This window comes from Austrofundulus limnaeus, unplaced genomic scaffold (genome assembly GCF_001266775.1).
Source record: "Austrofundulus limnaeus strain Quisiro unplaced genomic scaffold, Austrofundulus_limnaeus-1.0 Scaffold617, whole genome shotgun sequence".
NCBI lineage: Eukaryota > Metazoa > Chordata > Actinopteri > Cyprinodontiformes > Rivulidae > Austrofundulus > Austrofundulus limnaeus.
Genome location: NW_013953019.1, coordinates 199,929 through 218,484, shown reverse-complemented (window position 1 = coordinate 218,484; position 18,556 = coordinate 199,929). Strand labels below are relative to the sequence as shown.

The 18,556-nt window shown below is 39.2% G+C and overlaps 1 protein-coding gene across 3 annotated transcripts in view; it reads left to right on the top strand.

The window, feature by feature from the left end:
• Positions 1-7,674: 7,674 nt before the first annotated feature.
• LOC106531295 (beta-1,3-galactosyltransferase 1) overlaps positions 7,675-18,556 on the top strand; it is a 79,173-nt gene continuing 68,291 nt past the window's right edge. For all 3 annotated transcript variants that reach the window (XR_001311895.1, XM_014027113.1, XM_014027112.1), the window contains exon 1: positions 7,675-7,782. The gene's annotated coding sequence lies outside the window, so the exon portion shown is untranslated. The remainder of the gene's footprint in view (positions 7,783-18,556) is intronic.

Genomic DNA, 18,556 nt, shown 5'->3' with positions numbered 1-18,556 from the left:
AAAAGAAAGTCTTAGATTTCAAATACACGTCTATTCACGAGCGCGACGTCACCAAACTGGTGGATGAAAACAAAAAGCCCACAAGTAAGATTTCAGTCGTGTGGCCTCCACAGGCCGATTCTTCAAAGAAACCCTTCACTGTTGACGAGGAGCTAAAGCTGGTGAAGCCGCCGTGGCCCCCTAAAGAGGGCTCGTCTGAAGAAAACGACCACTTAAATCAGACCTCGCCAAGAGAGGCCGGTGGTCTTCTAGCTGAAGAACCAAACAGACCTCAGGAAACTAACAAGGCTCGTGAGAACCAGGAGTCTCAGGCTGCCTCAGACGCTCCGGCCTCAACTTCAACCACGGCCGAGGAGGCAGCGATTGTTCCTCACACTCCAGAAAGTCAAGAGTCAAACAGCAGCTCCCCGGCTGCCGCACAAGTGGGCTCTGAAATGGACTCTGAAGTGCGTGATGGAGAGGAAAAGGAGGAAGAAAACAAAGGGAACGTCGGTGGAGGAGGGGAGGGTACGAAAGGGCAGGAGAACAATCAGGAGGAAAGTGCAGAAAGTGCAGAGAGCGGGGAGGAAGTTCGAGAGAACGGGCTTGACGTGCAGGTACCGCAGAGCCAGCAGGTGTTAAAGAAAGAAAATAATGACAGCATGAACAGCGGGGAGGCAGTGAAGGTCACATTAATAGATGAGAATACAGCAGGAGAACAGGTTCTGAATGGTAATGCCAATAATAATAATAATAATAATAATAATAATACACAGACTCTAGCTGATGTAGAAATCCTGGATGGAGGCTTTAGAGAGGAGAAAAAGGAGCCACTTCTTGAGACGGATGCAATGAGAGCTGAAGATTTCTCCCGATGGACGCCAAGTGAAGTGCTGCAGTCGGCACAGAGGGATGATGCCAAACAAGCTGAAGCCACAGACAGCTTTTCACACACAAGTTTCTCTCTAGAGACAGCCGAGGGAACGCTCGCCCTCAGACGCGCAGCCACCGAGCCAAAGATTGGCACTTCAAGCTCCCTGGAAGATATTTTCGCCGGTCTGAGCGCCGGCAGCCACGACCTGCTATCTGATTTCACATCAGACGTCTTCAGTCAGCCCGCCGCGGGGAGGCCAGCGGCAGCGGCGCTAGATGACCTTTTGGATTTCGGGCTTCGGCCGGGAGATGTGAGGGGGAAAGAGGAGATGAAACAGATGGGCGGCGCTTCCTCTTGGACGGAGGACGACGACGACGAAGGCCTGACCGTGGAGGAGCAGATCAAGAGGAACAGATGCTACGACAGCGAGGACAGCGATCGCTCTTGAATTTGGCCGATTCAAAGAATAATCAGGCAGCGCTTGACAATTAGTGATTTCACATCTGTCCATGGAGAGACGAGGTGCTCTGAAATGATGTGGTGTTTTCTACTGAGTTTGAAATTTGCTCCTTCTATTCATTAAGCAGCTTTGTTTGATGCTGACTGATTGCACCTGGTGTGCAGCTTGTATGCTACAGTACATCTAAATCAGCTTTTTTTGTGTCTAAATAAAGAATATTTTTCCTGTTTTTCCTTTGTTTATCTCTTATCATTGAACTTTATGCTACTATAGGTTCATGTAAGGTGTGATAGTACAGAATTTTTGACAACTGGTAGTGATTTCTGCAGGTATTTATGAGCCAATATCTAACTGATGATCTGATCAAATATTGGTTTAGATACACCAGAAAACACAAATAAGACAAATATGCTTCAACAATGTAAAGACAAGACAGACAACATTAACCAGTTGTGTTGTGAGAATAAATAAACAGAAGAAGTGAACATTTACTGTTTTTAATCTGCAAGCCAAGCAGTTAATCTGACATATTTTAACTTTATTTCACAGTGTAGCCTTGTGTCTACAAAAAATAAATAAATAAAAGCTAAGTTGTTTTCTTGCAAACAGTTAGTCGTTGGTTTACCTTCAAATCCTGATAACTTATCAGCTAAATTTAAGTAATCTTTYACTAATTGCAATTTATCTTAACTGATCATTGTCACTGATCTTCTCAGATTGTTAGCTGATTTTAACTAATTGTAACTGATCCTTAGCTAAATTTAACTAAATGTTGGCTGATATTAGCTGATTGTTAGAAGATCTTAACTGTTTTTAATGGATCTCTAACGGATTATTACTGATTTTAACTGACTGGTAGCTGATCTTAAGTGATTTAGCGTATCTTAACTGATKGTTAACTAATTTTAACTGATTCTTTACTGTAACTGATCCCAATTAATTGTTAGCAAATTGTTGGCTAATCTGAAGTGATTGTAAATGATTTAAACTGATTGTAACTGACCCAAGTGATTGTTAATTGAACTAAACTGAAGGTCAAGTTGAGTCGTAAACGGTTACAGATATTTGCTGTTCTCTAACGCAATTTTTACAAAAACCTCTAAATTTAAGTTTAAATAACTCTAAAATTTATTTCATGTTGTAGAAATTGTGCTAGAAGCATAAATATTCAAATAAAATAATTGAAAATTGCCTATTTTGCCAGCTGGAGAGCTGGATTTAATGTCAGACTCAAGACTCCTCCATAGAGCTGAAAACTGCTGTAGTCATCCAAATGACCCCTCAGAGAGAAAACAACCCCTGTACATCAAATAAACTTGTTAAAATAAAACCACGTCAGATTTTATCTGTTTCTGATCCAAAATCCTAATTCTGGATGCCTTTGCATCATTTACAATAAAAATAAACCTTCATTTCCTCAAAAAGCACCTTAAAAACATTTCACAAAAACAGGTTTGTCTAAAACATTTTTTTCACCTTCTATTCCATAAATTGATATTTAAAGGCCTTTTAAGGCAGGAAGWGCCACAATTGATTCTTATTTAACAAACATCAGAATATTAAAAAGCATATTGAAATATAAAACAGTTTATTGTTTCTTTTCTTTTTAGGTCTTTGTAGCTTTAAATGTGTCTGAGCCCTGATAACTCAGTCCTGTCTCTTTGGTAAGTGTATATTGATTTTCTTGGTAACGGACCTGCTGGAGAATTTACAGATTTTTCCATTAAGAGGTTTGTGTTGCTGCTTACAGAATTTTCTCAGTTAGACGWCAAACATGTGGAGAATGCACACCAGTGTTAATTACAGCAACCAGAGGGCATCATGAAAGTCATGACTTTACAATATGTGATGAGTCATGCAGCTTTATCCTTCAGTCCTGCTTCAACAATTCAGAACCAGTTCCGTTTGTCATCTTTTTAATTGCTCTTTTTCTCAGTAATGACTTCACTGACAGCTGATGTATTTACTGTATATTTTGTTTTTTAAATGGATTCTCATCTGAAACACCCTTTTAAAAAGATTCATTTGTAACAGATAATAACTAATGTCTGATTAAATGAATACATGACCCTAATACTAAGTATCTGCTGCTTCAACAACACCAACTTGTCAAACATGGACTCTACAGATACCTGAATGTCTGCAAGGTTCTGGCACCAGAACCTTTAGGTCACAAAGGTTCTGCTGAGAACCCTCATGGACCAGACTTGTTTGTACATCTCGTCAGTCAGATCCATGATTGGTTTGGTAGTTAAGTCAAGATAGTTTTTATAGTCTGGTAAGGCTCTGGAAGATCATTTCTATTCAGGAACTGGATCAATAACAGGGTCGGCTGCACGTGTCAAAGAAACTCCAACATAAATGGAAAAATCCAAGATTCCCAGGCATTATATTGGTCTAATATCTTCCCATGATGCAGCTTTGTTCTTCATCTTCCTTAGGCAGGCGATGCTCATACACTCAGACATCTTAAAGGTGTTTGATGAGAGGGTATGGCCCAGTTCTAGTTCTTAGAACCCGTTGTAAGGTGCATACCCTGTCTATGTGGCTCAACTCAAATGATACAGTTGTTAAATACCAAACAGTTTTTGAGATTTACATAATGAATTCTGTTGTGTGAGCTACAGACCCTCACATTCTGTGTGGAGGTGTAGAAACAGGAAGTAGTAATCGTATCTGACCTTGTTGTTGTTTGCCAGCAGCTTCAGGCTTCTGTTTCTGCTACTAAAATACTTCACTTGGAACTGAACGGTCAAAGTTTGTGTTGTGTTCAGACTCAAATGMTTTTTTTCTTTCAGCTCCAAAATATCCATCACACACAGCTGACATGACCTTAAACAAATACAGGATACAATACTTTAATGATGTGATTTCATACAACAGAATACAATAATATAGAATAGGAGGTCGATCCAATTTAATTTTAGGACCATTCAGGAACTGATGTTCTTTTGAATAAGGTAGTATTAGAGCCAAAACATTACAGTGCCTCCAGAAATATTTTAATMGGGAAAATTAGAACAGAGTTTCAGGAGATTTGTTTTGTTGTCAGATTTAGGTTATTAGACGAATACAGCAATCACTTTCTGATACACAGTTGACTCAACTTATTGAAGTTTGTCCTCTAATAAATTTATATTCAATAAAAAAATATTCTACATATCCTCCTGAAAATCTGCATCCTGTTGCTGAGGACATTAATTTTAGACTGATTGTCATTATAGTGAATCCCCACAATGTTGTGTTTCACATTTTGCAGATTCGGTCTTTTGTGGGTTTTTTCATGGAACCTGTCTAGTAGTTTGTGATAAAGKCTATAATTTTGTGGAAACTTGAAATGCAGTGAATGCAGTACGAAAAAGGAATGTTTTTTTGTCTTGTGTTTTTTGTGAGTTTCAAACTAAGTTATGAAGAAAAATACAAAAAAGCCACTGATGATGAAGAATTTAAGAAACTAATATTCAGTTCTTTTTCCTACTGAAGTGACAAAAAAAAGGAAATAAAAAGAACAATATGGTTGACAACTTTTTTAACAGAGTAAATTCAGCTCGGCGCAGCAAAAATGTCAGTCAAAAATGTCACCTATGCTTTTTGTTAATTTCGTACTAATTATGGAGCCACCTTTCAGTCACCAGGAAGTTCCTCTCACTCATGGTGTCGAATTTTGGCCTCTAATAACACAAACAGACTTGAACAACTTGAACAAAATGAACAAGAAAACTAACCAGAACAACTCATTTTTACCCTCATGAACTTCTTTAATAYTCKRAAACATACAAACACATCATTTCTACGAGATTACCCAGCATCCCTTGCTGAGAAAATACTGGTCTGTCTGACATGAGGTGAAAGAGGGCGGGGCTTTTCAGAATACTTCTTTCAACACTGCATGGTGTTATATAACAACACTGTTAAGTGTTAGATAAGACTCACCAGTGGGCAGGGCTTATTTAACACTGTCCAGTGTTGATACAACACTGAGGAAATCAACACTGTAAATTAACACCAACATTGGGTGTCAGTTTACTCACAAAGTGTTAAAATAACACTAGGGGGTGTTAAATCAACACCGAAAAGTTTAACACTGAAATTTCAACACTCCTGTTTCACAACACTGCAGTACGGTACGTACGTGACAGTTGCCCTGTGCCCACATTCTGCCCWGAATGCAGCATTTCTGTCTTCTAACAGTTTACTGTATGCTGTGCGTAGCTGACAACTGTTTCACTCTCGTGTGTTTTTGTTTGGTTTTTAACCGCATTTTGGTGCCACCCAAACYCAKTTTTGACCGCATCCAGTATTTGTGTTTTTTCATGATTCATGGGTACTCTAACAACGTAACCTCAATGACAATTATACTGTAGTTCTCTGTATTCAGGGGGAGTTAAATATTGTTTTCAGTTTTAAATAAAATACATATTCATATATTTAACTCCTACTGTAACTGCTTAACAACAATGTTTGTTTTGTTTTTGGTGCATGAGTTTCTACTAATCCTAAAAGTCTACATGAGAGGTTTTCAATGGTGGGGTTGTGAAAGTACTGTGGTGGTGGTGGTGGTGGTGGTGGTGGGGTGTCATAAGATTTTTGGTCAGACTTATTATTAATACCTTTTTTAAATATGTCTTTAAAAACGCATTACCATAAAATCCAACATAGCAAATAAACTGAGGCATAAAATAACATATTTCAGTGAGCCCACCATTCTGCTTGATTCAGAATCGGACCCTCCAAGCTTTCTGCACACAAAGAGAAGGACATGTGTTTGTCCATACTGGGCAGGTCATGTTTACTCTGTCAGGTGGGTGAGAGCCTATTTCACAGCAAAAATCAGGAGTGTAAAAATTTCAGTGTTAAACTTTTGGGTGTTGATTTAACACCCCCTAGTGCTATTTTAACACTTTGTGAGTAAACTGACACTCAGTGTTGGTGTTAATTCACAGTGTTGGTTTCCTCAGTGTTGTATCAACACTTGAGAGTGTTAAATAAGCTCTGCCCACTGTTAAATTTTATATAACGCTTAACAGTGTTGTTATATGATACCATGCAGTGTTGAAAGCAGTATTCAGAAAAGCCCCACCCTCTTCCACCTCATGTCCAGTATTTACCCAGCATTCCTTGCTGAGAAATCTTGCAGAAATGATGTTTTTGTATGTTTATGACCATTAAACAAGTTCATGAGAGTAAAAATTAGTTGTTAGTTTTCTTGTTTAGTTCGATCAAGTTGTTCAACTTTAAGTTTGTGTTATTGGCCAAAAATTGACACCATGAGTGAGAAGTACTTCCTGGTGTGTGAGGGGTGACTCCATTATACTTTTCTACTAACTACTGAGTAAAAAGTTTGATAATAAATCCGAGTGTTAAATTTACACTCTTAGTTTGATGGTGTATGATACCTTGTGATGTCTGTAAACCTTTATAACACCACAATTCCCTTTGTTAATAATAATACACTGGTATTACCTTTAACACTTTATTTCAACACTGTTGAAATGTTAATATGACACCCAATATTAGTGAATATTTAACTCTGACTGGTGTAACTTTCATCACTATATTTTAACACTAATTTTATGTCAATGTGACACCAAGAATTGCTGAATATTAAACAATGGTTGGTGTTAAATTAACAAAAAAATGGGTGTTAAAATTTAACACTTTCACAAATGTTATTTGAACACCAGCGAGTGTGGACACATATAGACACTTTGTTGGAGTTAAATCAACACTGGCATTTTTGCTGTGAAGTGCTGTAACTGTTGCAACTTGCAATACTTCTAAAACAAAGGATAACAGTCAATATCTAATGTCAGTATATAAAATATTTCATTAGGGGTGTAAATCAGCAGCTTTATTGTGATACAAAATATCAATTTGTTTAAGAATATTAAAAAGTCACACCAAGCAAACTGAACTGAAGAGGATAAAACTCTCTGGACAAGGGGTGCCCCTGTGACAGCCCTTGCAGCAGGATTAAACAACAGATTTACTTCAGAAGGAAGATGGATGATGTCTCATAGATCCACATGGACACAGATGAGTTCTGCTCCACCACTGTTTTTGGTTCCTGGTGCTTTAAGCTCATGTCTGAGCGGGAGGAGATTGGCTCTGTCCAGAGGCAGCATGGAGATGGACTGGTATGAGTAAAACTTGGGGTCCTGAAAWCACCAGGTCCAACTGAGTTGGTTTTAGTTTTAAGAGTTATCAACAACAGGTAAGATAGTTGACAACATCACACAACTCTACTGCAGCGACCAGTCGGACACAGGCCGGTCCTGATTGGCTGCCGTCATCCCGGGCACTGATTGGACGCCCCTCCCCCACCCCCCCTCTCCCTCTCCTCCGCCGGCAGTGCGCGAGAGGAGCGAGGAGAGGAGGAGACGGTTCGGTGCGGAGTCTGTCAGAGGAGCTCAGTCAGGACAAGTTCTGAACCATCCGGACCGGATGAGACTGCGGGGTCCAGCTGCAGGTAGGTGGCGGGAAACAGCCTGCGTCCGGTTCTTCTGTTTCATGTTTCCGTCCGAACCGCGGCTGCTGCCGCCGGTGACTTCACGGCTCGGTCCATCATCTGCTGCTGCTTTGTTTGTTTGACCTTCGCTGTTTATTTGGTTCCGGCAGCCTCCAGTAGCCCGGCGGCACCCTGGACTTAATTAAAACACATTTCAGGTGGACTTTTTCCCCAGCCTGTTTTTCAGCTGCTGCTTAGTTCAGCCTCGGTTCTGAGGTTCGGACAGGAGTTCTGTCAGACCAGGACTCATGTGGGTCCATTTAAAGCTCAGCTCCAGACCATCACAGATGGAGAACAGTGGACTGGATCTTTAGTGACACAAGTCAAAGGTGCAGCAGTAAAAGTCATGATGCTGAGCCTAAATCCTCCAAAAACCCCTCTCTCTTTTTTCTCTCTCTGTCTCTATCTATCCTCCCTTCCAGAGATTTATTTTGACAGTTGCTTTGAAGGCTCCCTCCTACAGGGCTGATCCTCTTGTTTTATTTGTTTTAGACCTTGATGTGGGTACATCAATACRTCACAGTGTCAGGAGTCCTGGGGTYATACCGGAGGAGCCGAGCCCATCTCTTCTTTTAAGTAACTGTGCCTTTCAACCTTAAGAACACAGCCCGAGTCGTTAATATCCCTCCTCTGCCAGAATCCCTCTGTTCACACTCTGCTGGCTGGCCTGTGACCAGCTGCTGACATCCTGCATCTACAGCTTCCTGCTTTCAGCTTCTCAGACACATGAAATTATAGTTTGGAGCTTGGTGATCTAATGTGCACACAAGGTTCTTATTTTATATAAATTATTATGTCCAATAAGTCAGCTTGAAACCTGTTTTTGATGAAATTTCAGGATTTGATTCCAGAATTAGGTTTGTTTGGTGTTCACTTAAAATGAGTCTTCGGGTCTTTGTCAATTTGGTTCTCTGCCTTTATCCCTTTAAAAATGTCCTCATCCRTTTGTGAAATGTACTTTCTGCATCTAAAAACTAGGGGTGTAAGAAAATATCGATACACTGAAATATCACGATATTTCATTTCCCGATACTGTATTGATATTCTAAAGCCCTGTATCGATTTTTAATTAAGGTTTAAAATGTCAACCTTCTTGCCAGCCGTTCATTTTTATGTCGTAGTTCAGCCTCTGACCACTAGTTGGCAGCAGTGAGCCAGCCATTTGYCTCCTCTACCTCTTGAGCGCCAGAGAGTAAGGGTAGCATTAGCATTGTAAGTAAACATTAGGTTTTTTTTTTTTTCAGTAAGAGGTTTTTATTTAATAGAATTTTTGGACAAAAAAATTGCAATATATTGCAATATATCGCCTTGCTTACAGTATTGCAATATATCAGGATATATCGTATCGTGACCCCTCTGTTATGATATGAATCGTATCGCCAAATTCTTGCCAATACACAGCACTACTAAAAACAGGGTTATTGTTAATAGAACACTTTAAATAAAGGGTGTATGTTGTGTTTTACAAACCATTGTCATATTAAGGTTAATTAWCTTTAACAACATGGCAACAATGGTATTTGTTCAATAGAAATGCTTTATTGTCTCGACTAATATTGTTTATTGGGCGTGTGAAGCAACTCATTGAATGACCCAAGTGAAGGAGTCTCAGGTCCCGACAGGACTCAAAGATGCTCARAGTCTTGTCGCCTTTAATTCTGAGTATGTTTTGAAAATGGCTGCAGAGTTGATGCATGGCYTCTTGAACCCATCGCAGTTTAATCTTTGCTTGTTCTAAATCTGGAGCTGTATTTTGACACCTTCACAGAAGCTCTAATGGGATAGAAAATACCCAAGTCTAGCCCCCAGTGTCCTGGTTTAAAATAATGCTGATACTAAAGAATATTTCAAATTTGTCCTAATCTACCTATCTTTATTTATCCAGTACATTATATGATTAACATTGGGGCATCTGCCAAAGTGGGTACAAAATAACATGAGGTGGGTACGATGTGCGGCCTCTCGTGTACACGAAAATGGGATGTGATTTTTAAATGTTGACCACAGAAAACCTGGCTACACAACTGGTTGCACAGAGGAAACAGAATTCATCGAGGTGCACCATTAAGTTATTTTTTTCTGGCTGAAACTGACATTTAGAAATGAGTGCAGCTGACGGCTGAAAGATTACACCAATTTATTACATTTTTTATATATTTTTCATTTGATAAAAAAATCACAGTAACTGCTTAACTTGCATAAATAAGTATTTATTTATTTAGAGGAACTTTTACTCTTAAAAATAACTAACTTATGGGCTTCAGTAAATTACTGATTATTGCAACTGAGACTGCTGGGCTCTTGAGGACCCAGCCCATGAATTGAGACACAAAAAATAAATTCATTAATTAGAACATCAGTTTCAAGCAAATACCTCATTTTCAAAGTGGACCAGGCCAGCCATCATTTGTTATGATAAACCACATGCAAAGGTTGTAAGCAGGCTTGATTTGCAGGTGTCCATCTTTCTTTTTTAGACTTCCGACAAGAGGGAAACTGGATTGCTGTCAACTCAAAAATGATGTAATCGTGTCTTTCCAGTTCCGAGTTCCAAGGTAAATGAAATGCAGCAATAGTTGGACAAACAACTTAGGGTTAAGTTAATTACGAGGTGTAAGAATGAAAATGAAACCTCTAAAACAACTATTTTAGAGCTTTCCTAAAATGCTGGGCAGCCCACGGGCCCTTGGTCTTAGGGTGTAGACACCCTCTACCTAGCCTGGTAAAAACCAGACCCTGTCCTTCACTTTGCTTCGTACAAGGGTCTGGACTCGGTGCTATAGAGAAGCGATTCTTGCAGGAGGCGTGGCCTGTGCTGAAGTGTGAGCTAAGCTAAGAAGCTAACCAGAAATCGCGTGTGCTGTAAACAATCCTACTGAGAGGAGAGAAGTACCGAGCTGAACGAGACGGCTGTAAATGAGAGCTGCTGCTTTATCAGACAAATTTATTTTGATTTGGAAGCCTTATCAACACGGACTGGCTTCATTCACTTCCTCCACTGCCGTATGTTAAAATAACTAGCAGACACTGCGCAGAACATCGACGTCATTCAAAACTCCTCCTTCTGTCCTCTGATTGGCCCAGGTAAAATAAACTACAAGCTGACACTGTGCAGAAAATCGACATTCTGCTCTCTGATTGGCCCGGCTAAAAATCTGCCAGCAAAATCAGTGTCTATGGGAGAAGTCCCAGACAGAGCAGAGAAGGGAAACTAGAATTGAGCGGAACTGTGTAGGAAGACAAGGGCCAGGCTACCCTCTACCTAAACTCTAGCTAAAATCCTGATTATAGGGGGGGGGATATTGTAAGATATTTTATCTGAGCACTTGCAGATGGCTTTTTGAACAAACTCAGTTTTGATAGACAGAGTTCAGTGGTTACATGAAATTAGGGGTGTCCCGATCCGATATCAATATCGGATATCGGTCCGATATCAGCCAAAAAACGAGTATCGGATTTTATCGGACTGCATAAAAAATGTCCGATATAAGCGCTCCGATATTAGCAGTCCGTTCCAGCAGTTCACTGACTCCGCTCCAGTGTTTCTATCCAGCAGCGCTTGGATCCTGCTTGTAGCACTCACGTGATCACAACAGCAGCAGCGCTAACAAGTTAGCAAGAATGTCGGCAGCAGAACTTTTTATTTTCTTCAGAAACAGAGTTGCAGCTAAGTGTAAAGTTGTCATGCACAAGTTTTCCGAGGGGAAACACAGAACCGTGAACGTTTTAAACCGGAGCGACAACTACTCTCCACCCTGGCAGCAGCTTTCTTACTATTTATTTTTTGCTCTTGTTATTAGAGTGATGTTTAATCTGTTTACACACTTGTTTGAGTGAAGATTAAGTGCAATGATCATGTTGTTTTAGTTACAGTCAGTAAAATTGGAGCTGTGGACTCTTAACTTTGAACAGACAATAATGTGGGCTTTTGTTTTGTCCCCACCTTCAGTTTTTTCCACCATAAAGCAGCACAAGGCTGACAGATGGTAAAAAAAATAACTGGAGTGATTTTGAATTATTTTACACTGTAAAAGTACATTTTGTTTTTATTATGTTATTTTTTCAGGGTATTGTAATTTATTTTATTTATTAAATTGTATAATGTTCTTCAGTGTAAAATGTATGTCATCCATTGGTTTAAAATAAATGGGTCAGTTTTTCTCATACCTACTCTTTTTCACTGTTTGATCTGATCAAGATTTTTCTAAGATTTTACACTACAAAATAGGTAAAAGTGTGTGACTTGCACTGTTATAGTAACGGGTCAATATCGGTATCGGTCAATATCGGTATCGGACATTTCTCAAAGTTGTAATATCGGTATCGTATCGGAAGTGAAAAAGTGGTATCGGGACATCCCTACATGAAATACTATGAATCTTTTGAAACCTCTTTGGTCTTGACCCCGGCAAAAGCAATTATCTCAGTCTGGCCCAAATCAGAAACTTTTAAGAGGAATAAAATTTATTTTTACAAACTTAGGAGCTATCAAAAGGCCATCTAACTCAGGCACACACACACACACACACACACACACATATATATATATATATATATCAGGGGTGCAACGATACAGAAAATTCACGATTTGGTTCGATACTTTAGTGTCACGGTTCGATATTTTTTCGATACAAAAAAAGACATTTCCATGCCTCATTTAACTTGTAATTTATTTAAATTAAGTACCAACATTTGTTTAACCTCAAAAGTACAGTTTTTAAATTAAATGTTGCTGAAACAGCAAGTTTCTCAGTGGATCTGCGCTCAAAAATGCAGCCTAGGTGGAGTAGTCGAACACAGATCCACTGATCCTTTAACACAGAGCATCTTCAGAAGACAAGTTGATAAAGTAAATTTTAAAAATCTGTATTGTTCGATACAAGTGTGTATTGAACCTAAAGCTCTGTTCGATACGGTTCGATAAGGGTACATGTATTGTTGCACCCCTAATGTTGATAACTTTTTGTAGAATCAGACTTCCAAAGATCTAAAGTGTTGCTTCAAAGGAGCCTCTAGGATTTTCCTCCTTGTGACTGTCATTTGTTTCCCCCCAAATCAATAGTTTCCACTGCCCTTTTAAAAGCTGTTATAGTTCAGAATCACTAATAAACACTTCCTGCTGTGATCACAGGCCTTCTTTCTATTAAAGGTCTGTTTCTAGCTGCTGTGTTATAAACTACATCTTATTGACATCTTGCTAAAGGAAAGCAGCCCCTGGGTGTGAATGTAATAGGTTTGGTTTTAACTCATTTAACCCTCCTGATTTTTATTTGTGCAGGCACGCAGCCTGTCTGAGGGACTGAGGCGAATGTGACTCAAAGCATTGATCTTTTCAAATAATTTACATTAAATCAGCTCATGTCAGTATGACACATGGCACAGCACAGAAAATTGAAGTTGTATTTTTGGCTGAAATGATTCTGTAAAAATAAAAAAGGCCCTCAGGCACAACCAAATTCTTTTAATTACATCATATTTCAGTCCTGGAAATGATTGGAAATCGATTTACGGTGCGACGCTGTCGAGATAAATTGTATGTGACGTTGATGAATGGTCTTTGTAAAGGCTGCAGAAGAAAAGTGGATTACGGGCAGGCTTATTAACTCGTTCATAGTTTCTATGTACTTATGCTTCTGATGCTGCTTTCCTTGTCAACACAGTTTAACAGGGGAATCAGTCAGCTCGTTGTTTGCTGTTTGGAGCAGACTGTGATGGCATTTCGGTGCCCTGAGGGAACAGTACGGCTCGCCTCGTCAAATGTCAGCGGAGTTTCCCTTAGAAATTGCTACTTTATGAAGACCATCAGTTTGAATTTGGTTTCCTCTGGCATTGGTTTCTCGTTATGCTTGGAATTAGCGTCAGTCACCATTAAGTATTGTTGTAGAGGGGCCAAAAAGTGAGGCTCCTTAAATGCCAAATTTAGGCTCCAGAAATGAGGCTTCCTGTTGTGATATGACATCCTTGCAGCAAAAACTAAACATGTTTTAAATTCGTGCCTGAGCTGTTAACCGGCTCTGTTTGTGTGACTGACAGCTCCAAACAAACAGCCAATGGGAAAAATATCTGAAGGTAGAATTCATAGGGTTCAAAAGTTGTCAGCAGGTGGCAAAAATTCACAGTGGGAAATCTCCATTTAGCCACATTTTCACCAGCTACTTTTGCTGCAGTCCAGAGTCGTGAATTTAAATTGGAACCCACGCTCCAGTGGGAATTCCCAGTCAGGAAGACAGAAGTAAAGTTTTAAGTTTGGTTCTCTCGCTCCAGGAATTTAGTGCCGTCTTCCTCTCGTCTAACCTGGTGCAGACAGTCTGACTTTTGTCAGCTGCTTTCTGTCTGCTCGCTCTTCCACAAACAGTGGTTCACTTAGGGACCAATAATTTACAAAATGAACGCTTGTGAAAAAAATCAATAACTTTTAGGTCATGTGACACTAAACTAATATGAATTATTGCAACCAAATCAGGTTTTAAGGCATTTTCTATTTTTTTTGTACAAAATTATTGATTTTCCTCAATAACTTTGAGGTCGAATGACCCAAGTGTCATGTTTGAAGAGCTGATGAAGTCCAGCACCAGTTCTTATTAACATGTTCTAACGTTAACTTGTTCATACTGTATAATAATACCCTGAAGTTTTCATGTATTTGGTACTATTAGTTGTTGATGTAACAGTAAAATGTTAAACATTCTTGATCAGTGAAATACAGGTACTCTCACAAAGAATAACTCAACAACTCAAAAACTCTTTAACACATGATAAAAAAGTCTCACAAATTGTCCTCAAAAACGGAAGATTTTGGACCAGGCTTTTAGGTAGGATTAGGTAGGACTGGCTAGTAGGCCTTATTAGTGTGTTTGAGAGCAAGAGCTGGGTCTCATCCAGAGAGACGTGTGTTAAATCTTGGAAAACTCAAAGATCTACAACAGTTTTGATGGTTTATCATCATGTTGGCTCCATATCCTGCGCTGTCTTAAAAATATGAGAAGCTATAAAGTTTGGTTTTGTATTTTCCATCTCTGTATAAGTTTGGAAAGAAGAAAATAGTAACACATTAGTACCCATTTCATTTTCTAGAAAATAAACATTAATTTTAACTGGGCTCCAACAAGAGTCTGTGTCTCTGTAAATAAAAGATGAACAATGACACCATGATGTTCATCAGGGGTTTATACACCAGCATTAACGTCCAAAAATTGTAAAAGAAATACGGATAAATCTCATTATTTGCACAGTCATGAAGGAAAATGTGGCTTTAATTGTTTGAGGCAATGAGCATATACAGTATGACAACCAAAATAGGTGTAAAATTTGTACATTTATTTATTTTTCTTTTCTAAAAAAGAAGAAAATAAAATCGCAGGAATGAAGGACAAAGAAGCACGCATCTCTTCAAGTAGTCAATGGTTATTTGTTCCTAAAAGAACTTTTCATAGATAAAAATCATTTTCACATCCAATAATTCTACATGAAAGAGTGTGTGGAAAAAAAACATTTTTCCTTTAACTGGTGACACATTTGTTTGGAACAAAACTTTTGCAGGTTGAGTCAATGAAAAATTTGCCAAATCTTCTTTGCCAAACATTTTATTAAGTTCTGATTCTTGATTTGAGCTTCGTGTATCACAGGTAGGCCTGTCACAATAACAAATTTTGCTACACGATTAATTGTCTCAGAAATTATTGTGATAAATGATAATATTGTTTGGTGAGCATTATAAAACTAATTTAATGATAATAGTGTAATAATGCAAGTACATTAGGGCTGCACAATATTAAGAAAACCTGTGATGTGCGATAACAGTGCTTAATATTACAATAATGATATGACTTGTGATAAATGAACAAATATGTATGTAATGTTGATATCTTTCTGCTCTGGGTTCAAAGCCCAGAAAACAACCTAAAACAAACCAATCTTTTCCATTCCAGCCTGAATTTCTGTTTTTAATTGACCAAATACATGAAGGGCTCCATTTGATTGGTGAAATATTTCAAGCTTCCATCTGAATGTCTAAACGCATAAATGCAAACTTTTAAGTCAACCATTTAATGCAGTTTATGCAGTTGTCGATATGCATATTGCACAGGCTATAATCACGATGACGATAAATTTTCAATATATTGTGCAGCCCTAAAGTGCATCCTCTCAAAGATCAATAAATTTTAATTTTTTTAAGAATTTTTAACAAAAAGGACTCTCAGTCTCTCACAAAAAATGCACTTGAATAAAAAACAAAACAAAATAAAGAACACAAAATGGAAATTAAACACCACACACAACTGACAGTAAATAAACAATATTAAAGAGCAGCATCTCTTTAGAGATTAGGCAAAATACGCTCTCTGTGAGTGTGCACAACTTTGTACTTCCCTTTTTGTATGTCGCTTGTCGGTCATTGTGGACTGTCAGGAAGACTGAGACGTACCGTCAGTTTAAGGGTGTATTCAGACCTGACAATTTGCTCCACTTTAAAAGGACCAGAGTTTGTTTCCAGCGTTGGTCCGGACCTTTTGTGCAGGTGTGAATACACTCATGCGAARTCTGGTGRGGATCAAACAACCGGACCGAGACCTGCTTTTTGAGGTGGTCTCAGTTCGCTTCCATACTAACTCTGGTGTGGTTTGCTTCAGTTAGCTTCTGGTGTGAATACAGACCGGACTCTAACCGAACTAACTGCACAAAACATGCACCTTTTTGGACTTCACAGGCCACCGTTGCTGAGCTAAATAAAGTGAAATCATACCTGTTTCGTCGTCTCCTGTTAGCAGCTCTGCTGCCAGCATGAAGTGGGTCAGAACACAAAGCGCACCTCGTCTTCTTTGGGTCGCGGGACAAATTTACTGACGTCGCTCCAAAATTACAATATCATCACGGAACCACCATTAAATTAGCTGCTTCTGGCATTTTAAATGCTATTGCAGTTGTACTATCAGCAAAAATGCGCATCAGAACCGCAGCATGCAGGACTTCCTTGTTTTCTTCTGGATCTGTGGTTCAGTCCCGCCCCCGTCCTTTTTTGTCCAATGGGAGCAATGATCGTCAGCCTCGTGGCTTTGTTTACGACTTATAGTTCTTTTGCAAAAAAGCACAATGTGAATGCAAACTGCACCAAACAAAAAAATAAAGTCCACTTTTGGTCCGGACCAAACAAATGGACCAAAGGACTTTCCTGGTCTGAATACACCCTTAGTTTTTTCCCCCAGCTGGAAAAACTGTATCGGATAATTATATTTTAGGCTTTTTTGGCTCCTGATACAATCCAATTTTTTTAATGATTAGTCTTTCCGATACTGATCCGATAGCTTTATTTCTTTATTTCTTTCCAAGTGACAAGGTTGGCAGTATTAAAGCAAGCCCTGCTGTTCCCACCACAAGAAACATCCAGTTTACAGATTTAGCAAGATGCAGTTTCAGCATCATTGTTTTCTATTAAAAAGTGTTCCCACACTGTGGACATGTTACATACTTGTGTGCATCTTGACTTCTTAATGGCAGTTGTAAAGCATGATGATGCTGAAAACTGTCACGAAAACTGGATCGGTCTGATCACATGACTAAATCCGATTCTACCCGCTATTCAAAAAAATGGCCATATCTGCCACCGATACCGATACTGAGTATCTGATCGGAACACCCCTAGTTTGTAATATTGCTACTTTTAGTTGCTATCTTTTTACAACAAATTTGACATACCGGCTCGCACAGGTTAGTGATTCACCACACGGTCATTGGGTTTGAATCCAAGTGCTCACACACTGCAGCTTTTGACCAATTCCATCTCCATTTTTCAGAATCCCTACAATGTTTCTTTAGGCCCTGTTTACATGAGACCAGTCTCTAAAAATACTGCATACCGGGACGAATACACACACCAAAAATCACTAGTTTACATGTTACTGCTGCAGTAAGGCAGGGTTGCCAAATGGGACATAATACAGTGTTTTACTTTTCTTAAAAATATTATATTTTTGGTCAAAAGAGCAGATATGCTGAATAAACAGAGGTGCACATAAGCAGTGCGCAGGTACGCATGCGCGGTCAAAAAAGGAAAAAGCGCACCAGATGGGATGTCATAAAGCTCCCTTGCGTACCTAAGATTGTACCTGGTTGTCTGTCAAAACAACAGCTAGCAGGGCTCAAGAGTGCGACCAGTTTGYTCGCAAATGCAACCTGATTTCTTAAAAAAATAAAAATAAAAAAGAATCTAGCGGCACCGGTGTGAATGGATCGTTGTTCGATGCGCCAGAGCGGGACCCTGATATAAGGATTAAACGGACACTGCCTTCAACAAATCAGATGAAGTCCAGAGCCGTTTTGTCCAATCAGAGCTGAGCAGGGCGGGACTTTCAGTGAGAGCAAGTTTGGTTGAAGCAGTGGGCCGGCTCGAGTCGACTCGAGCTGCTGCAGCGATGCGATCAGTCCTGACTTCTCCTCTCTTCCTGCACTTTGCTCCTGAACTACCAGAGACTTTGGTCTGTAAAACCTAACTTTATATTAAATATATGTTCAGAATGTTGTTATTGAACAGATCTGTTCAACTCTGTGTGAGTGACTAAACTCCTCCTGAGAGACTGCTGTATGAGCGCGTCGCTGCATGCACAGGCTGAGTCTTTCTGTGAGATTCACTGAGTTTTTCTAATTAAGCCACATTAACTAACAGAACATTTGTTTGCCCCAAATTAAAGCAAAGATGATTCTGTTTAACATCACCCCCGTCAAAAAAATAATTATATAG